Genomic DNA, 22,960 nt, shown 5'->3' with positions numbered 1-22,960 from the left:
AACACGCCCGCCAATGAATAAGTAACAGAAAAATGTGTACGACTCGACCTGACTACAGCCATGGCTGGAAAACGAAACACCGGCCCCCACAGGAGCTGCAAGATAGTGAGATCCGTCGAGTGGGTGCCAAGGCTGGCGGGTCACCCCTCTGGAACGTGAGTCTACGAGAACTCTTGCGCGAGGACCCGGGGAACACACATAACGTTAAACTTTTACTAGTCTGTTGTTATTACTGTTGAAACTGTAAAATGTTCGGAGGGAGGGAGATCGAGATGGGGGCTCACCCGTACGTTGTGATGGTATACTGAACGGGACCGCGAGGCAACGGTCCCCTCTGATGGTCCGCCAACGGACTTCACAGTGTCATCCAGTCCGTTCCGGATGCCGTCAACAGCTGCCCTTGCAGCACCTCCAGTTCCCAAGCTCAAACAAGCACCACCAACGATGGCGGAACAGGAGGAAAGGGGAGAAGGGTAATAGTCACTTGGAAAAAGTACACACATCACTGGGTTCATTTCATTACATCACAGTCAGGGTGGCACTGGGAATTTGTATGTCTCTCTGGCCGCAAGAGATGAATGATCCTCGAATACAAATCACCAATGGCATCACTTGAGAAGTCCAAAGGCAAGGGTCTCCTCAGAATTGGGACTATTAATGTTAAGGGACTGAACTCACCAACTAATAGATCACTAGTGCACAGAGAATTCCGCAGATCTGACATGGACATCCTTCTCATCCAGGAGACGAAATTTGCAACGGGGGAGGAGCGGAGAGTGCTGGGGAGGCGGGGAGGCATGGAATTCTGGGGCTCTGGCCCGCTCAGGAAAGCAGGGGTCGGAATCCTCATCAAGAAGGGAATTGGGTTTGAATTGGAAAAGACTTGGTCGGATGTGAGTGGTTGGACCCTTCTATTAGTGGGGGAAATTGCTAGGGTTCAGGTCACAATTGCCACAATATACTCACCCAACAGCAGACAGGCAGCATTCCTTAGGAAAACGATCCCCAAAGTGGGACTGGAGACTGTGGGTCACCTCATTCTAGGAGGCGACTTTAACCAGTGGATAGATCCTTCCGTAGACTGGAGACCAGGCAAGCCGGACACGAGGACCCAGCATAGAGGAGATCGCACTGAATTTGCCACCATGATGGAACTATACGACCTACGGGACGTGTGGAGGACTATGCATCCCGCGGGCAGCGGCTTCACCTTTTATTCGAACCCCCATGGCACATTCACACGTATCGATTATATATTCCTTTCTCCAGACCTTGCAGAGTCCACAAACTATTCTGGAATTGTCCCGATAACATGGTCGGACCATGATATGGTCCTAGCAGATGTGAACTGGACCAACCTACCTGTCGCTGGGGGATCTTGGTGCTGCAACGAGTCCCTCTGGACTGATGTGGTGTTTAAAAACGAAATGGAGACCGAGATCGAAGAATATTTCAAGGTGAACAACAATGGGGAGGTCTCCAAGCAAGTGATTTTGGAAGCTGGGAAAGCTACTTGGAGGGGGATACTGATACGTAAAGGCTCCTCTAAAAAAAGGGAATGTAAGATTGTAGAAAACAAACTGCGTAATGAAATACACCAACTAGAGGCGGAAGTAAGAGATAATGCGGAGGTGGACCCCATTTAATTAGACATAGCTCACCGTAAAAGAGAAGAATTGCGACTATTGGAACATGGCCAGGTGGTGAGAAAATCGCAATTCCTCAGACAGACATACTATGAGAAGGGGGAGAAAGCCGATGCGCTATTAGCTGCCAGGCTGAGGGAACGGAGGGAGGAACGTAAGGTGAGAGAGATAACAGAGACCACTAATCCCACTGTACTCCCTCCCCACTCAGTACCCGAGTGCTTTGCCAACTTTTACGAAAACCTATACACCTCTGAGCTTACCTCTGCCCAATCTGACATATCCTCCTACTTGTCCTCAATCACCATGCCTACAGTAACATACACAGAGGCCGAGCTCCTTGAAACTCCAATAGTCGAACACGAGATACGCGACGCAATCAAGCGGCTGGCACTAGGGAAATCCCCAGGTGAAGACGGTTTCACAGCCGGCTTCTACAAGACCTTTAGCGACCAACTGTCACCCTTCCTTACGAAACTATTTAATGAGATAGTCGACTCTGGGGTCGCTCCGGACTCTTTCAAGAAAGCCCTCATTACAGTCATCCCTAAGGAGGGCAGAGACCCCAAACTATGTGGGTCATACCGCCCCATCTCCCTCCTCAACCTCGACGCCAATATCTATGCTCGAGTATTGGCCGCAAGACTAGAAACTTTAATGCCTAAACTGATCCACTCCGACCAGGTTGGGTTTATTCTTGGGAGGCAAGGTGCCGACACTAAGCGTAAAACTTTACACCTCATCCACGCAGCCCACAGTCTACCAGATGATCCGATTCTTCTGTCCATTGACCCAGAAAAAGCCTTTGATAGGGTGGAGTGGGATTTCTTGGGAGCAGCCCTCCAGAAAGTAGGGATAGGTCCCAAATTCCGCGATGGGATACGTGCAATATACACCTCCCCCAAAGCATCGATATTTGTGAATGGGGAATATTCCAGGTGGTTTACATTTCAGTGAGGGACCAGTCAGGGATGTCCCCTCTCCGCGATCCTGTTTGCACTCTCCCTCGAACCCCTGGCCCAAAAAATCAGAGAAGACCCCCCAAATAGAGGGTATACGGTTGGGAGGGACGGAATTTAAGGCAGCGTTGTACGCAGACGATATCCTTCTACATGTAACCAAACCTAATAACTCTATCCCCGATGCCTTAACTCTAATACAGGAATACGGCCAATATTCGGGCTTTAAAGTAAACAAATCAAAGTCCATACTCTTCCCCCTCCAAGGTACCCCCGACGAGAATGATACCAAGTTCCTCTCACTTGGGCTCAAAGTGGAGCACACAAAATTGCAATACCTGGGTATCCAGATCAATAGAACCCTAGGGGATCTTTATTAGGCTAACTTCCCCCTTCTCCTCCGACGATTTGAGTCGGATCTCGAGAAGTGGAGCAAATTGACGATTTCCTGGCTGGGGCGTATCAACACTGTCAAGATGGTGTGTCTCCCCTGCTTTCTCTATCCCTTTCAGATGCTACCAATTGAGATGCCCCAAAAATTCTTCACAGACGCCCGAAAGATCATGATGCGATTCATTTGGCAGGGGAAGAGATCGAGGATCGCATACGACACACTCATACTCCCCAAGGACAGAGGAGGGGTCGGCCTTCCCAATCTAAAGACATATTATAAAGCCGCCCAGTTGCGTGTCTTAATCCCACACCTTAGAGACCACAAATACCTACAATGGGTACAGATGGATAACCATTACATGTCCCCCGCTACAGTATCGGAATGGTTATGGTCACCATACCAGCGGGTCCAAAGGAAAATTAAACACCATCCCATACTGACTACCATATGGAACATATGGCGCACAGGGAAAGAGATGCGAGAAGTCACAACCTGGCCATCCCCGCTCAGTCACCTGTGGTCTCCTGGAATAAATGACCACATTCCGAATCTTGAACGATTCCAGTCATGGTGTGAGGCGGGCCTGGAGAGGGTGGGACAACTCCAAAGAAAAGACTTGTTCATTACACTACCGGACCTGACCACAGCATTAGGGATAGGCAACTTATCAACATTCCACTTCATTCAACTGAAAGCGGTTCTGACGAGACCTGAGTGGAGACAAAAATTGAGAAGAGACCTTACCGCCTTTGAGAAACTCCTAGATTCCAGAACAGAAATGAAAGGTCTTATATCCGTTATGTACCAGACGCTAATAACAGTGGGAGGTGGATCCACAGACTCCCTTAGAGCCAGATGGGAAAAAGACCTTGGCGAAGAGATACTCCCCGAACACTGGGATCTAATGTGTAGAGCTGCACCCAAATCCTCTCCTCCTTGTCCAATCAATATAAACTTCATGCCATAAAGCTTTTACATAGGTGGCATTATGATCCATTCAAACTCTCTAAAATGTCACCGTCAATGAGCCCGAGATGCTGGAGAAATTATGGAGAAACTGCCGACTACTGGCATATGTGGTGGAGCTGCCCACATATCAAAGTGTTTTGGGCCGAGGTCCTGGGAAGGATCAAGGAGGTAGATGGAATCCAAAGGGAGCTTGATCCGCTCATTGTACTGTTTGGCCTCGAAAGGGATAAAGAGGATTGGCTCCGGGTGAAGGGCCTGGCCCCCCAGCTATTGTTGGCGGCGAGAGCCCTGATAGCGATCAAATGGAAATCTCCTCTATCCCCAGGAAAGAACGAATGGATCAAACTGGCTACAAGCATTTACGTGATGGAAACGATCACGGCCTCCCTGCATAATAAATCAGCAAAATGTGAAACCCTATGGATGGACTTTAAGAATAAATATATCACACCTATTACGGACTCCCAGTCAGAGGAACCCTCAGGAGCTTGATCTAGTGATGCCAAACCCGAAAGAACGCTATAAGGGGTCAGAGACTCATTTCCAGTTGCCACGGTGCTGGCAGATGTTATACTGTGTCAACTACGCGCTTCCACTGCTTATGCTCAATGATTACACCAATGATGTACACTACTCCAAGTGCGGGAGGGGGGTGGGAGTGGGTTGAGGTGAACAGCGTAAAAGACATACCCAGACCAATGGAACTGTCACAAGACTAAGTGATTCCAACAAGGGTTTTTTTTTTTTTCTTCTTCTCACTTCGCATTGCTTGCCTGACTGGTACCTCTGGAAGATGTATAACTTTCTTTACTTACTGTTTGCCTCTCTTTTGTTTTTGTCTTTGTAAAAACCAATAAAGAGAAATTTAAAAAAAAAAGAAATGCATGCAGAAGGTGGAGACCAGAAGGAGGCAGGACAGAGTGGGAGACATTGGGAACACAAAGGACAACGAAGGAAAAGAGTTAAGGGATCAAGGAAATACAGGCGAGGCAATGTCACACCCGAAGGAGATAAGTGAAGGGGGCAATCAACTGGAGGGAACTCTGCACATCGGTTGCCAAGATACAAGGACAGGTGGTTCGAGAAGCCCCAAGAGATCCGAGCCACCTGGGGTTCGGTTACAGAGAGAACTTAACTCATTTGAATTCTTCTCTCTGAAGAGAGAACGAGCGACCTGTTGACGACAAGCTGCGATGTCACACGAGACTTTGAATATCCTTCTAAAGAGTTTATGTTTCATTCGGGGGGTGGAGTGGGATGGAAAGGGGGCTCAAATGTTTTTGAGAATGTTTTTCGTAGAGGGACCGTGAGGTAACGGTTTCCACTGGTGGTCCGACGTCGGATCAACATTTCCAACCGATCCCATCGGACGCCACCAACCGGGAATGGGGGATGTAGAGGGGAGGGAGAGGGCAGAGGGGAGGAGGGGCGGGTTGGGAACAGAATACTCACTGAGACTTGTAAGGGTGCACGCATGGTTGACCGACATCTCATTAAGGTGTCATCCACTGCTGAAGGGTCCTCCAGAAGGGATGATGACAAATGGCGGTTGATACAGGCCAACGGTTAGGAGACCTCTTCAGGGTGGGAACATTAAATGTCAAAGTTCTTAATTCCCTGACAAAGAGATCTTTAGTATATCGGGAATTCCGCAGGGGAAAACTGGACATCCTTTTCCTACAGGAAATTAAATATGCTAGGGGAGAGGAACGGAAGCTCCTGTGAGCGCGAACAGGGCTACAATTTTGGGGTTCAGGGCCTCTGAGAGGGTGAGGAGTGGGGATACTCATCAGGAAGAGACTAGGTTTCACGATCTCCAAGACATGGGGAAGGGTGTGCTTTACTTGTGGCAGGCACTGTGGGAAAGTTGAGCATTACATTTGCAACCATTTATGCCCCTAATATGGGACAAGTTAGATTCCTAGCCAAGACAGTCCCCAAAATTATGCTAGAAGTCACACGGCACGTCCTCCTTGGAGGTGACTTCAATTTGTGGTCAGACCCCAACTTGGACTACAAAGCGCGAAAATTGAAACAAGGGACTCCATCGAAGGAGGGCGCAGTGAGGTTGCAAGTATGTTCGATATATATGGCTTGAGAGATACATGGCGGCAACTCCACCCAGAAGATCGGGGATACACCTTCTACTCCGCCCCCCATAATACCTTTACTAGGATTGATTATATATACGTAATGGAGGGAATGCATAATGCTACAATAAGATCGGACATCGTCCCGATCACTTGGTCGGATCACGATATGGTCACCGCTGACATCGACTGGGATACCTTGCCTAGGAAAGGGGGATGTTGGCAGTGTAATGAGACACTCTGGAAAGACCCAGTTTTCAAAACAGAGATGGAAACTGAGATTACTGAATATATTAAGACCAACAACGCCAGGGAAGTTTCCAAACTAACAGTGTGCAAAGGGGAAAGCAACCTGGTGAGGAGTCCTGATCAGAGAGGGGGCTAGCAAGAAAAGGGAAAGGAACTTGGTCAAAAACAAGCTCAGAAATGAGATTTGTCATCTAGATTTATCAACCTCGGAAGGATGAAAGGCTGAGTTTGGCCCTGCCGGGATTCGAACCTGCGTCGGCAGACTCTGCAAGGATGTCAAAGCGAGCGCTCTACTCGCTGTGCTATCGGACTGGCTATCGGACTGGCATTGTTAACCCTCTGGCCCACCTTACTGTTGATGTATGCCCAACCCCCTCTGCACCCCTTTGGTCTCCTGTGCTATCACTGTGTTCCCCGACCCTCTGGCTCCTCGTGCTGTCATAGTGTTCCCCTATGGTCCCCTTGCTGCACGACCACTCCTCTAGTCCCTGTGATGTCGCTGTGTGCCACTTTGTGCCCCGTGTGCTGCTGTATACCCCTGCCCTCCGGTTCCCTGTGATGTCACAATGTATGCCTCTGTATGCCCATCCCTCAAGTCCCTGTGATGTTGCTGTGTGCCCCACTGTGCCTGTATGTCGCTGTGTACCCCTGCCCCCTTGTTCCCATGATGTTGGTATGTATCCCTCTGGCCCCCGTCCTGTCACTGTAAGCCCAGCACCCTCTAGTCCCTATGATGTCCCCGAGTGCCCTTACCCCTCCAGCTCCTGTGTTGTCAATTCATACCCCCGCCCTCCGGTCCCCATGATGTCGCTGTTTACCCCGCCCCTTCCCCCTTGGTGTCACTGTGTCCCCCGCTGCATACCCCTCTGGCCTTGTCGCTGTATGCTCAGCCTGCTAGTCCCTGTGATATCCCTATATGCCCAAACTCTCCAGCCCTGTGTTGTCGATTCATACCCCCGCCCTGCAGTCCCCATGATGTCACTGTTTACCCCGCCCCCTGCCCCCTCGGTGTCACTGTGTACCCACAACCCCTTAGGTCTCCACCTTTCACTGTTGCTCTGACCATCTCGTCACTGTGCCCCCAAACCGCTGGTTCACTATGATGCCACTGTGTGCCCAGCCCCTCGGCTCCCTGCGGCGGCGTTATACGCCCCCAGCCTCCCACCTGGTCCCCTAAGATATTGCAGTATACCCATACCTTTCTCGTGTCCAATGTAGTCACTGTGTGCCCTGCCCTTCTGGTCCCCCTTGATGCCGCTGCATACCCCCAGCCCCTCTGGTCCGGTATGTCTCTCTATAGCTCTGGCCCTTACATTCTTGCTGTTTGCCCCTACTCCGATTCCCCGCAATGTCGCTGTGTACCCAGCCCCTCTAGTCCTCACGTACCGTTCCCAGGCATGCCCTCCTGACTACAGCCTAGCACTTGCAGTCTGGGTGTCTCTAGACCGAGTGCATTAGCTAGTCTTCACATTCGCACTGGCCATGGCCTGTGGGAGTGTCTCTGCGTTCTCGCTCATTCCCTCCGTTGTCATAGAGAGCTTTTGAAGCGCATTGTGCTTAAGCGCTTTGTGGATGAACCATCATATCATATACCATTACGCTTACTCTCTACTCTACACCATCACACAATCAGAGTACAGCTATACCTCTCAATAAATTTGGCCTCGCTGCCCACATACGAACACTACTCCATTGTCAGAACAGTCCCTGCCACACCCGCGGACAGTAGTCCAGGTATATTGACCACTTTGTGTAGAAGGAGAGTTCTTCCTTGTAATGTACCCCACTACTGACTACAGTATCAACAGCAGAAGGATCTATTAAATGAAAGATATGGAGGACACAACCCGAGGCACTGCTAGCTGCAAGGCAAAATACAATATAACAATGTATTAAGCAAACAATCAATACAGTACTGTTACTAGAACTCCTGCCACAAATCTCACCTAACAGTGCAAAGAGACCAGGAAATGGCAGTGCAGGGTTTCCTTGATGATATAGCGTGCCCCATTTAAATGTACAAAGGAAAACCCAGTTAAGTGAAGTATGTATGATACTCAAAATAAACCTAACGAAAACATTGGAGAAGGATATTAGCTTACCACTAAAGGAAATGGGCGCTGAATGTGTGTGTTGTGGGTCATAGGTATCCGAGAAACAGTAATCCGCTGGTAGGAAGACGTCCGATGAGTCCGTGAAGTACTAGACAGTTCCCCTACTCCCAACGGCATGAGTACGTCTATCAGGGTTAGTAGGTCCACCTATTCCCGATGGCACGAGTACGTCTATCTGGAGGAAACTGCACCAGTTGATAGGCTCTAGTCTATGCAGTAACTGTACAGGGAAGAAGGAAAGAGGTCGAGGTTTGTATGGTGAAGGGGCAGAACCCTAGGGGTAGATCTTAACCAGCAGGAGACAGAGGAGCACAACGAAGGCAGTCCAGGAAACGGTCAGTGTCAGAAACCAAACCGGGCAGCAAGGTACAAAACAGCAGGCGAGGAGTCCATAAAGCAAAAACATTTAATAGAGAACCAGAAGTATAGCACCAGCACGGATCAAACCATGCAAAGTCCGTAAACGAATCAAGGTCAGTACACAGGTAGTTCAAAGCAGTAATACACGAGGAACAAGGTCGGAACTTGATAACAATCAGAAGCAGGGACCGTCTGAAAGAGGCGGTACTTAAGGAGGTCGAGTCAGCTCACTATTGTGTGAATGACTTCGGCAAGGCATAGCACGCTGTGCTTGGAGTCCTGTGTACCAGTGTCTCCATGGCAACTGCCCGCTGGAACACAGCGCTGCCTTCTTAGCAAACAATATCTTCGGGTACCAGGAAGAAGATCTCGTGGAAAACAGGCATTTTGCAGTCCTAGCAGTCTGTGAAGTAGCAGAATCATCCCCAGTAGCAGATGTGTGAGCAATGGAAAAATGGGCGGAGCAAGGTTTCCTGACAGTATCCTCCCCCAAAGAGGCCCCCACCCTCTTGGAAGCCAGAAAATGGGACAACAAAACAGAGGCGTGAATGTTGCATGCAGGATCCCAGGATCAATTTACTGGGCCGTAACCTTTCCAGTCAATCAGATACTGATGGACATCTCTACATACTCTGGTGTCGAGAATGGCATTGACCTCATACTCATCAGAGCCCTGCACCGACACTGGGCACGGACAAGCAGGAAGTCTAGTGTCAGGAACACAAGGTTTTATGAGTGCAACATGGAAAACAGGATGCACTCTCCATTGTGCAGGTATATCTAGGAGCACGGCTGACGGATCAATGATCTCCATGACAGAATAAGGGCCAACAAACTTGGGCAGCAGTGATCGGCGACCTAATATACAAAGATTCTTTGAAGAGAGCCAAACCTTCATGCCGGTCTGGTAAACTGGAGCTGGTTTTCTGTGTTTGTCTGCAAAAACCTTAGCGCGATCCTGAGCCTCGAGTAAACAGTGTTTCACCCAGTGGTGAAGACCAACCAAGTCACAAATGAAAGCTTGGGCTGCAGGACTGCTAGAAGAGGCCACCGACTCCAGTGGAAGGGCATATGGATGTTGACCATAAAGAGCATAGAATGGTGTTGTACTGGTGGAATTAAGTACGGAATTATTATATGCAAATTTCCACCATTACTAGAACAGAGAACCACGATTCTTGGTGTTGGAGAGTTAGACAACAAAGGTATTGTTCCAACGTGGCATTCAGGCATTCAGTTTGGCCATCTGTCTGGGGGTGATAGGCGCTGGAAAACCTTTCATCAATACCTAGGGCTGTAGTGAGTGCCCTCCAAAAACGTGATGTAAATTGCAACCCCCGGTCTGAAATGATGATGTCCGGGAGGCCACTAAACCTGAAAACATTACGTAGGAAGAGGTCTGCCAGTTGCGGGGCAGAGGGCAGTCCCTGGCAAGGAATAAACAGAGCCAATTTAGTAAAATAGTCAATGACTACCCATATAGTATCGAATCCTTTCACTGTTGGTAGCTCGACTATGAGGCCATGGAAAGCATGGCCTAAGGGTGTTGAGGAATGGGTAGGGGTTGAAGTAAGTGTTACGCTCACCTGGCTCCCACAGGGGCGACGGTTGGAACTGGATAGCTGCGGCCTCCACCAACGTGACTCGTAATGCAGAGATGACTGACTGGACTGGCCTGCTCAATTTCGTCTGCTTGACCCGTAGGAGTATTCTCCTGAAAGCGGAGAAAGGGAATTAGCCACCCGTGGATTGAGCGAGCACACCCCCTCCGTTTTCCCACTAATCACCTCCGATATTCCCTTTCACCAGTCTCACCTTATGATTTTGAATGATGAGCTCTCCATCCTGCGTGGAGTGCAGGGGGCGCGTAGATAACCAGTTACTTCACTGGTCCGAAGAAATTGGGTGAGTTCCAGACGAATATTGACTCCGAGGTAAGTGGCGAGGAGCTGTAAGTATTTGGTTGGTAAGAGTACAAAATGTCTGTTATTCTTGTCCGATTCCTTCCTTTGTCTTGCAGCTTGATTCGAGAGGAGATTATCACATAGCAGCTGATTGCGTTTAGGAAAGAGTCTGTGTTACCCAACACTGTCCGGTAAAAAATGCTAGTGCTTAACCTGTTGCTTTCTCTCTCCTTACAGGTGCAGCGTAAGACGATGTGGTGTGTAGAAGAATAATATCTCCGGCGGTTACTCGGTAAGTCTATAGTGATTATAGAAATTGTCTTTGTTGGTTTCCTCAGCTCACCTTTATTGTCTTTCTTCGTCCCCTTAGGTGCCGGGAGTTCGGCGATGAATGATGGAGCAGCGCCAGGTCGAGGAGGTGCTGTGAAGACTAGTAAGTATAGCCTCCAAAGTAGTCCCAGGTAAGAAGTTCCCCAATACCACACCCGAGTAAAAAATGGTCCCTGAAACAAAGTAGTTCCTTCCAGGCCTCTCGTTGGCTTGGACTCTTTGCAGCATGGTCTGCATGAGGTGAGTTTATTCATATGAGCCTGGCGCCTATGGCGCCAGGACTGAACCCAGATAGCCCCTAGCTGGGGTGGCTGGGTTTTCAATAGGTGTCTGGATGCCTGCTCCCTGGACTGATGGACTTGATCTGGATGTCCGGGGGTAGGCATCATGACAGCACTCCCCTCCCAAGGCCCCTCCTAAGGTCGTTCTTCCCCTTGGTCCTGGTTTGTCTGGGAAATTCCGATGGAATCTTTCCACCAATCGAGGTGCATAAAACTGGTCACTAGGCTCCCATGACCTTTCTTGTGGCCCGTAACCCTTTCAGTCAATTAAATAAAAAAGTCGTTATTTGACCATTTTAGAGTCCAGGATATTTTTAACTTCGAATTCGGGTTCCCCGTCTATTAGGATGGGGTCGGTGGTTTGGTTAACCTGGTTCCGGGTTGTACTGGCTTCAGAAGTGAAACGTGAAAGACGGGATGAATTCGCATATTAGAAGGTAATTCCAATTTGACGGCCACCAGGTTGATAATGGCTTTAATGGTGTAAGGTCCTAAATATCTAGGGTTAAAGGTCTGAGTTCCTGTCAAAACTGGATTCCTCTACCCCTTTCTCCTCCTCACCTGGGTCTTCTTGTATCTCCTCCAACCTTAATGCTTCTGTCTTCTTCCTAGTTCTTACGCTTTCTCCTGACTTCTTCTCCTTTTTCTGACGTAAGTAAGGACGCGCTCCCTCGGTGGCCACCTTGATCTGGGTGTTTTACAGATCTTGGGGAAACCCGAGGAGCACGCCCTTCGTGCTGGGAAAAAGCCCAAAGGCAAAAAACCCTGAGAGATCGTAACTGTCCGTCTGTAGATGCGGTGAGTGTTTGTTTGAAAGTATCTTTCAATTGTCCTTGGAAACAGTACACAAATTCTCCAACAATTCCTCCGATGGAGTTAATGATGGGTTAAATATAGAAATCAGAGTCCAGTAGTTTCCACAAAAGAAAGAAATAGGTAAGAAAAAGATAACGGGAAAGAAATAGAATAAGGTAAGACTTCCGATACAGTGGACGTCGGTAAAGTAAAGAGAAAAGGCTGAGAGAGATAGCCGATGTAGACACATATAGGGAAATAGCGGCAGACACAAAGGGAGGTTAGCGCTATGTGTATGAACGAATAGAGAAACAGAACCAACCGCTACCTTACCTTAACCTGAAAACACCCACGTGAGGGAATAAGGGTGAAATACATACAGAGAAGGGAGACAGGGAGAGAATTAGCTCTGAACTGCAAGTCGCCTCTGGAAACGAAACTGGCAGCGAACGTAACAAAGTCGATACAACGCGCTAAGCGCCAGTTTGCATCGTTGTTTATAGTTCCCGGCGGCCATGTTGGAAAAACACTAGACCTTCAACCTGGAACAATCAGAACCATGTTAGTGGTATTTCCACCTATACATGAATTTCCAGGGCTGGTGCATGACAGTTCCTTTTAGAGGTAGGTTTCTTGTAGCTAGCCAAACTTGATTCCCAACCTGGTATTGTGGGGCTTCACTTCTATGTTGATCTGCATTTTTCTTGTATTTTTCTTTTGCTCGTTTCAAATGTTCATTTGCCTCCTTAAAGGCTTGTGTAATAGTAGCGTGTAGATGGTTCACTGGGGGCATTTCCAAGTGGTGAGGCGAGTCGAGTTCTGAGGTCCGAGGATGATGCCCATATATGGTATAAAAGGGGCTTTGTCCGGTTCCTGAATGTACAGAGTTGTTGTATGCGTTTTCGGAAATCCATAAAATATCCTTCCAATTGCCTTGGGTTTGGTGTAACATGCAACATAGGTATTGCTCAAGAGTCTGGTTGGTCCTCTCGGTCTGACCATCGGTCTGGGGATGATGACTGGTTGATAACCGCACGTCGATTGCCGCCAATTGATAGCATTTCCTCTAAAACTGCGAAATAAACTGACTACCTCGGTCAGAGACCAACACAGAAGGAAATCCATGTATTCGGACAATGTTTTCAAGAAATTCTTTGGCCAAAGTTGAAGCTGAAGGTAATCCTTCTAAAGGAATAAAGTGAGCCATTTTGGAAAAAAGATCCATTATAACTAGAATGGTGTTAAATCCACTACATGGGGGACGGTCAGTAATAAAATCTAGGGACAAGGTGTGCCATGGTGTAGGCGGAATATCCAAAGGTTGTAAAAGACCAGCTGGTTTCTTCTTCAGACTCTTGTTTTGGGCACAGATACCACAAGATTGCACAAATGACTTTACGTCTCTTCGTCAGGTGGGCCACCAGAATTGTCTTTTAATTTTGGCCTCTGTCTTTGCAATTCCTGGGTGTCCCTCAATCAAAGCATTGTGATAATTGGAGATAACTAGTTCTTGTAGTTCCTTGTGTGGTAGGAATAGACGACCTTGATAGTAGGGTAGTTCATCAATGCCTGAATAATCTTGGCCTTTCTTTAGCCATTCCTGCAAGGCAGCTGGATCGAAAAGTTGTTGGATCTTTAAATGAATGTCTTCTAGAGTTTGAAAGTAGTTATACCAAGGATTCTTTTCTCTGAAATTATAGGCACCGGTTCTGGGTTCGAATATGCTTCTCCTATTCCTATACGAGATAAAGCATCTGCTTTGCCATTTTTACAACCTGGTCGATAAGTAATCACAAAATCGAATGCTGCGAAGAACAAGGCCCACCTAAGTTGACGTGATGATTGGGCCTTGGCTGTCTTCAAATATTGTAAATTCCTGTGATCGGTGATTACAGTGATGGTATGCCTGGCACCGAGAAGATAATGCCGCCAAGCCATGAATGCAGATTTTATGGCCAATAACTCCTTATCGGTAACTGCATAGTTTAATTCGGGTGCCAAAAATGTTCTTGACCAGAATGCTACTGGATGAAGTTGGCCGGTTTCAGGATCCTTCTGGGAAAGAACAGTCCCCATGGCTAAACAGGATGCATCGGTTTCAACTACGTATGGAAGTTCAGTGCGTGGGTGCTTTAAAACAGGTGCAGACGTGAATTTCAATTTTAGTTCTTGGAAGGCCCTTTCAGCCACTTCGGTCCATAGGAAGCGCTTATTCTTTCGCAAGAGTGCTGTGATGGGGTGTACAATATGTGAGAATTCTGGAATTAATCTGCGGTAGAAATGAGCAAATCCAAGCATGCTTTGTACTCCTTTAACTGAACTAGGTGATGGCCACTTGAGGATTGCATCCACCTTTCGAGAGTCCATTCGAACTCCTTTTGGGGTCAGGATAAATCCAAGGAATTCGACTTCTGTACAGTGAAAAACGCATTTTTCCAATTTTGCATATAACTTATACTGCCGTCGTTTTTCAAGAACGGCACGAATGTGCTTAACATGGTCTGATTCTGAGGAGGAGTACACAAGGATATCGTCTATGTATACAATAACACAGACGTCAATGAGTTCTCGAAGGACATCGTTCATAAAATACTGGAAGGCTGCCGGTGCATTGCACAACCCGAAAGGCATCACCTGATATTCGAACAATCCATACTTGGTGCGAAAGGCAGTCTTCCATTCGTCGCCTTTCTTTACACGTACCAGATGATATGCCCCTCGGAGATCTAACTTGGTGTAGATACAAGCATCCTTTACTTGGTCCAGTAATTCGGGGATCAGAGGCAATGGGTATCGTTTTTACCGTAATTTGGTTTAATGCGCAGTAATCTATGCACGTTCTAAAGTCACCTTCCTTTTTGGGCACGAAGAATAAATCTGAGGCTGCGGGGGACTTGGATGGACGAATGAATCCATTAGCAAGGTATTGATCCAGGTACTGTCGTAGATGACGGTTTTCGGGCTTCGTAAGGGCGTAGATCCTACTGCATGGAGGTTGTGCACCGGGTAAAAGATCGATCTGGCAATCGTATGATCTGTGAGGCGGTAACGTGTTTGCCTGTTCTTTCTGAAAAACATCCTGAAATTCTTGATATTCCTGAGGTAACTGCGCAATTGGAGTAACGACTGTGGCCAAGCCTTTATTCAAGGTTTTTTCCGGGTAACAGGTGTGTGCACAATCCGGGAAGGTCATTCTCTCGCCATTCAATACAAGGATTATGTGTTTCCAACCACGGCATTCCCAGAATTATTTGGAACTGCGGGGCCTTGATTAAGTCAAACACAATGCTTTCTCGATGCCCATCTGGGCCCATTACTGGCCCAGAGGCAATTTCAGTCCCATCGACAGTGGTGATGACATCAGTTGTGGTCTTTTTGCAAAGAGGCAGGTTCATCCTTGTAGCCAATTAGTGGTACATGTAGTTTCCGATGGCCCCGCTATCAATGTATGCTCTCACTGCTTGCATACGTGATGGCTGCCTTGGATCAATAAGGACAACACCTAAAGACGAAAAGGGAAGAGAACAGGTGAAAACAAGAACCTTACCTGATACATCTGCACTCCGGATTCTGCACGCCGACGATCCTGCAAAGAGGGCAAACATTTTAAACGCGCATCGCGTCACGCGCAGCACGCTGCATTTCACTCACCTGCACGTGGCGTTTTCGAGTCCTGCGACGTCCATCCGGAGCTTCCACCGCCATCCAGCACCTATTGGAAGGAAGGAGAAAGAGAGGTGAGAAGGGAAACACGAATCTAAGTAGAACTTACCTGTGGTTCAATTCCCTCTCCGCCTTTGGGTTTGTGCGATACCTTCGGCATCTCAGCACCCCGGCACCTAAGGGGAAAAGAAACAGACATTGTATTAGTGAGAGCATTTGAGAACATTAGCAATACGCTCACTCAAGACTTACCCATTTGCAAGAGAGACACAGAGCTCTTTTTGGGTCAGCGCCTTACCTCCGGCATTGCCGTACCCCGGCCCCTATGGGGAAAAAGACATTGGACATTAAAGGAGATACTTAAAACTGCAAAGGAATCTCTCATCGGAATTCTTACCAGAATTTGGCTTCATCCAAATCGCCTGCAGCCCGGAATCTTCTCCAGCACCTGCGAAAGAAAAGAACAGATGAGTGAATATAAACCCAAACTTGCCATAAACATTTGTGGTACGATGGGAATGGACAAACTAGTTTAAACTCATCAATCAAGTGAAGTAACTGGAATCACAACGCGCCCCTGCATCAGAAGCAGGATGGAGAGCTTGTCATTTTGGTCCCTAAGGTGAGTGTTCGCAGGGAATCCCAAAAGGGTTTCACGGAGGGAGAGAAGGGAAGTGGGAGGTCGGAACATCACCCGCAGACTATTAACCCTTCCTTTTCACACACAGTGGGATATTCCTCCGAGCCAGAAAAGCCAGGTTGGGGAATCCAGTCCAGTCCATCTTCCGGGTCTTACGCATCCCTGCAGAAGAGGTCACAGCAGTCCAAGCCACGCCCGCGCCTCCGTGGGAGCCAGGTGAGCGTTACAGTCTTTATCCTTGTTCGGATGCGCGAAGGATCCAGGATCAGATGAAGTATGAAGGTATTGTTCTTGCTCTAACCTTTTCTTCATATTTCCCTTCTTTCTAGGAGCTCCGGATTTGAGGCAGGCGTGGCATAAGACTGGATGCTGGACTGGCAGGCACGGTGAGCGTTACGCCTCCAAATAGCCTCCAAAGTAGTCCCAGGTAAGAAGTTCCCCAAGACCACACCCGAGTAAAAAATAGTCTCTGAAACAAAGTAGTTCCTTCCAGGCCTCACATTGGCTTGAACTCTTTGCAGCATGGTCTGCATGAGGTAAGTTTTATTCATATGAGCCTATGGCGCCAGGACTGATCCCATATATGTGCCTGGCGCCTACGGCGCCAGGACTGAACCCAGATAGCCACTAGCGGGGGTGGCTGGGTTTTTAATAGGTGTCTGGATGCCTGCTCCCTGGACTGATGGACTTAGTCTGGATGTCCGGGGGTAGGCATCATGACAGTAAGCCCATTGGTTTTAAAGTAGTGGTTTTACTCTGAGCATAAATGGCACATGTGGTTACATATAGTTCAATGTTTTTGTCCATCATCGGCCACTAACACCAACGGCGTAGCAATTCAAGGGTCTTTCTCCGACTAGGATGAGCAGCTAACAGTGAGTCATAACACCACTGTAGAGCAATTCTCTGAATGCCCGCATCCGGAATATACACCCGTCCTTGTACATAAGGCAGAGTCTGGATTACGTCCATGTTGTATTCCACCAACTCAGGTGGTTTCTTGAGCACCCATTCCTGAATCAGTGTCTTCAACGAGGGTTGCAGAGTGCATGCACACACAACTTGATGAGGTAATAACAAGGTTCCATCTGTGGGGCATGAATTGGAGCTGCCATGTAAACGTGAAAGAGCATCTGCCTTGGATTGTAAAGGCCCCGGACGATAAGTGATAGTATAAGTGAACATATAAAAGAATTGATGCCACCTTGCATGCTGAGCCATGGTACATTTGACAGATTGCAAGGCCAGGAGGTTCCTGTGATCAGTGTAGACCTGAACTGGAAGAACCGTACCCAGGAGATGATGTTGCCAAACCATGAATGCATTGCGTACAGCGAGCAGTTCTCGTCCGGTTATGGTGTAGTTCTTCTCGTACGGTGGTAGCTTCCTTGAATGGTAAGCAATAGGATGGAGAAGACTTGAGTCCTTACATTGTTGGGACAGCACTGCCCCCACCGCCATATCAGAGGCAACAGCCTCTACATAAAAGGGCAAAACCAGATCGGGGTGCTGCAATACCAGTGCTGTCGTGAAGGCTGCCTTTAGAGACTCAAATGCCTGTTGTGCTTCCTCGTTCCAAGAGAAGTTGCGCTTACTGCTAGTAAGGGCTGTAAGCGGAGCGACTACAGTAGAAAATGATTGCACAAAACACCTATAAATGTTTGCAAACCCCAGGAACGATTGTAAAGCCTTGCGACAAGTGGAAGTTGGCCAATCTAGTACCGATCGAACTTGGGCTTGACTCATCTTCACTCCATGATCAGTAATATCATAACCAAGGAACTCCACCTGTTTAGTATGGAAAACAAATTTTTCGAATTTAGCATAGAGATGATTCTCCCTTAACCTCTAGAAAACAGCAGAAACATGTTGTACATGGGTTTCATAGGATGGAGAATAGATCAGAATATCATCAAGATAAACTATAACGAACTGGTCCAGCATGTCTCGGAACGTATCGTTCATAAAACTTTGAAACCCTGCAGGTGCATTACATAACCCAAAATGCTTTCCACGGTATTCTAACAAACCGTATTTGGTTTTGAATGCGGTTTTCTGTTCATCCCGTTTGCGTATTCCGACAAGGTTGTAAGCCCCTCGCAGGTCTGGCTTAGTGAACACAACCGAGGACCCCAGTTGGTCTAGAAGGACCGAAATCAAAGGAATGGGATATTGGTTGCGTACCGTGACCGCCTTGAGGGCTCGATAATCAATGCATGGCCTCAAGTTCCCCTCGTTCTTAGGACCATAAAATAGAGGGGATGCAGCTAGAGAACGTGAGGGGCAGATGAACCCCGTTCTGAGGGATTTTTCGATATAGTCCTTCAATATGCGATCCTCTTTCTGGGTGACGGAATTAACTCGTCCAGAAGGTATTTTGTCTCCCTGCACCAAATCAATGGGGCAGTCGTATGGACAGTGCAGGGGTAAGATGTCCGCCTCACCTTTATCAAACACATCCCTGTACTCTGTATATTCCTCAGGTAAGGAAGTAGCGACAGCTGCACCAATTACAGCAGCCGTATCAAACAGAGCCTGAGAAGGTCTAGATCTGCTGCCGTTCGTGGCCAAGCAACAAGTCGCACAATAGGTAGAACGGAATTCCACCAGTCCGGACTACCAGTCCACCAAGGGGTTATGGAACTTAAGCCAGGGTAAACGCAAGATAACCCTGAACTTAGGGTCTGCAATAACATCAAATGATGCAGTTTTGGTATGCTTGGATCCGGTGGACATCAACATATGGACTGTCTGTTCCGTGACTAGTCCTGATAGTAACGTGGTACCATCGACTGCATTGACCAATTCAGGGCACGCTTTTTGAACCGTTTGGATCCCCTTTTCCAGAGCAAATGTGGAGTCTACATAATTACCAGTAGACCCTGACGCCAGGGTGGCCTCAGCTGTCCATTCTTCACCCGAGGGAGCAGTGAATCTAACATGTAGCGCAAAGGCACACAAAAAACTTGAGTCCGAAAAAGGAACACTCTGCAACTGGACCCCTTCTATTACTGAGCTTTATCGCTTCCCTGTTTCTTCAAAGGTTTCTTGGGGCATGAACGTAGAAAGTGTTCAGCTGACCCGCAATAGAAGCACAATGAGTTCTTTCTCCTGTTTTCCCTTTCCTCTGAAGAGAGTGGGCCCCAAACTGCCCCCATTTGCATGGGCTCTCCATTTCCTGCAGTGTGGGCCTGAGCCACAGGGGTCACAGGATGGATACATATTTTCTCCCCTTTCCGCTCGGCCTTGCGGGCATCAATTTGTAACACCAAATCAAGCAACTCAAGAAAAGTAGGGACGACCGGTACGGTGGACAAGGTATCCTTCAACGTGTCTGAAATCCCTTTATAGAACAATGCAGCTTTCTTTTCCTCTGACCATCCAGTCTCAGCCACTAACTGATTGAATTTAGCAACATATGACAATAACGTTGTATCTCCTTGCTGTAAATTCAACAGTTCAAGATCCGTAGCATGTGTCCTGTAACGGAGTCAAAAGCACGTCCTAACGAAGTTATCAAGGCATCACAATCGTACAACAAATTGCTGCCTTGTTCCAACAAAGGGTTCGCCCATATAGCAGTGGTCCCCCCTAGGTACGAAAGCACAAATGCTGCCTTAGTCGTAGAATCAGGGAAAGACGCAGTTCTGCATAGAAAATGCAACCGACACTGATTGATGAAAGTCCAAAAGTTCTTGGGGTCTCCATTAAACCACTCTGGCGAGCTAAGGAGAATTGAGCAGCCATATAAACCGGCACGTTTTCCTGCTAGGGAATAACGGAACATGGTCCCGCGTTGAGTGTCTGAGCAGAGGCCTCCGCCGAGGATTGAAGACCTGACTGGAACTCATTAATACGAGGCTGCGTGGCATCATGGGCGGCTGCCACGTCAGTCCTAAAATCAGCCACCAGCTGAGCCAATGCTGCCAAATGGTCGGCTGTGTCCATTTTATGGGAAGGCTTCTGATTTTGTCAGAACAGTCCCTATCACACCTGCGGACAGTAGTCCAGGTATATGGACCACGACGTGTAGAAGGAGAGTTCTTCCTTATAATTTACCCCTCTACTGACTACAGTATCAACAGCAGAGGGATCTATTAAATGAAAGATGTGGAGGACACAACCCGAGGCACTGCTGGTACACCGCTGGCTGCAAGGCAATATACAATATATCAATGTATTAAGCAAACAATCAATACAGTACTGTAACTAGAACACCTGCCACAAATCTCATCTAACAGTGCAAAGTGACCAGGAAATGGCAGTGCAGGGTTTCCTTGATGATATAGCTCGCCCCCTTTAAATGTACAAGGAAAACCCAGTTAAGTGAAGAATGTATGACACTCAAAATAAACCCAAAGAAAACACCGGAGAAGGATATTAGCTTACCACTAAAGGAAATGGGTGCTGAATGTCTGTGTTGTGGGTCATAGGTATCCAGAGAAACAGTAATCCGCTGGTAGGAAGACGTCCGATGAGTCCGTGAAGTACTCGACAGTTAACCTACTCCCCGACGGCACAAGTACGTCTATCAGGGTTAGCAGGTCCCCCTATTCCCGATGGCACGAGTAGTTCTATCCGGAGGAAACTGCACCAGTTGATAGTCTCTAGTCCGTGCAGGAACTATACAGGGAAGATGGAAAGAGGTCGAGGTTTGTATGGTGAAGGGGCGGAACCCAAGGGGTAGATCTTATCCAGTGGGAGCACAGAGGAACACAACAAAGGCAGTCCAGGAAAAAGTCCGTGTCGGAAACCAGATTGGGCAACAAGGTACAAAACAGCAGGCAAGGAGTCCGTAGAGCAAAAACGTTTAATCGAGAACCAGAAGCGTAGCACCAGCAGGGATCAAACCAGACGAAGTCCGTAAACGAATCAAGGTCGGTACATAGGTAATTCAAAGCAGTAAGTCTGAAAGAGGCGGTACATAAGGAGGTTGAGTCAGCTGACTACGATGCATACGACTCCAGCAACGCATAGCACGCCGCGCTCGGAGTCCTGTGTACCAGCGTCTCCATGGCAACTGCCAGCTGGAATGCAGCGCTGCCTTCTTAGCAAACGATATCTTCGGGTACCAGGAAGAAGATCTAATGGAAAACAGGTGTTTTGCAGTCCTAGCAGTCCGTGAAGCAGCAGAATCATCCCCAGTAGTAGATGTGTGAGCAGTGGAAAATGGGAGGAGCAAGGTTTCCTGACACCCATGAACACCTCATCACTCTAATAAAACACAGCTATATCCCATGTTAAACCGGCCTAGCTGCACACATAAGTCTCCTACAGGCCTATTGCAGCCAGAACACAGTCTGGGTGTCCACCCACCAGGCTGCACACATTCAACTGATATCATTACCACCACACCTAATGCTAGGATGCAGCTACCATCAGGCAATTACATCAGCTGTATACATAACTGGTGCACCCACACACCCTATGACATTTACTCTCTCTGCTGACCTGGACTGCAGTCCCCGAGGGCGTTCAACCTACCAGCACTTTGAGATCATACCAATGATATATAGGGCGCTATATAAATCCCAAATAACATAACATAACATAATCTTCGCTCTAATAATGTAGCCTTTCGCTAGACGGGTCAGGGACAATCCGGCAATCGGAGGCATAACGGTGGGGCTGAAACAATACAAGCTGTCATTGTATGCCGATGACCTAATGCTATCCCTCACGGGGGTACACTCATCGCTCAGACACTCCCTCATGGAATTGGAACCTTCAAGCGTACAGCCATCTTTGCAATTAATTATCCCAAGTCAGGGGTGATGGGGTGGGTCTATCAGAGGAGGACATAGCCGCCCCACGCCCTTGTTGCCCAATTAAATGGGAAAAGAAAGCAATAAAAAAAGTAGGTGTCCAGATCCCAGGGCAGCCAAAGGAAATATACCAGACAAATGTACCCACAACTCTTCAAGGACCTAGAGGTAGACCTAGACAGATGGAAAAAGCAGGAAATTCCTTAATGGGACGCATCGCAGCATGCAAAATGAACTTGCTACCAAGGTTCCTCTATCATTGTGCAGTGCTCCCAGTGGAGCTCGCGTGGAAACCCCTGATGCAAATTCAACAAAAGGTCCTCTGATTTATTTGGCTTGGGAAGAGGCCCAGAATTCCCAAATAGGTAATGATGGGCAGCACATGGTTGAGAGGGATGGGAGTCCCCGATTTCCCTAACTACCACGCAGCAGCACAGTCGGCACACTTACCCACCTGGTCTGTGTCAACAGATTCCCTAAGTGTGTAGAGCTAGACCAAGCCAGAGTCCCCCTACCCCTGGGATCCCTACACTACACCTCTGCAGCAGCACATGTCCAGTGGCTGGACGGCATTCCGGGGGGACCAGGTGCATGCACACCGATCTGCCACAACCCAGAGTTCTCCCCTTGTCTCAGGCCCTCAGACTTTGAAAAATAGACACAAGGGGACCTACAGCACATCTCGCACCTCTTCAAACAGGGGACGCCTCTGACCTTCCTTGACTACAAGAGAACATTTGCATTGACGAAAGGGGAGAGGTACAGATACATCCAGTTTAGGCAGTGGGTGGTCTACCCATG

This window comes from Ambystoma mexicanum, chromosome 2q (genome assembly GCF_040938575.1).
Source record: "Ambystoma mexicanum isolate Mex_15411 chromosome 2q, UKY_AmexF1_1, whole genome shotgun sequence".
Lineage (NCBI taxonomy): Eukaryota > Metazoa > Chordata > Amphibia > Caudata > Ambystomatidae > Ambystoma > Ambystoma mexicanum.
This window is presented reverse-complemented; position numbering follows the sequence as displayed.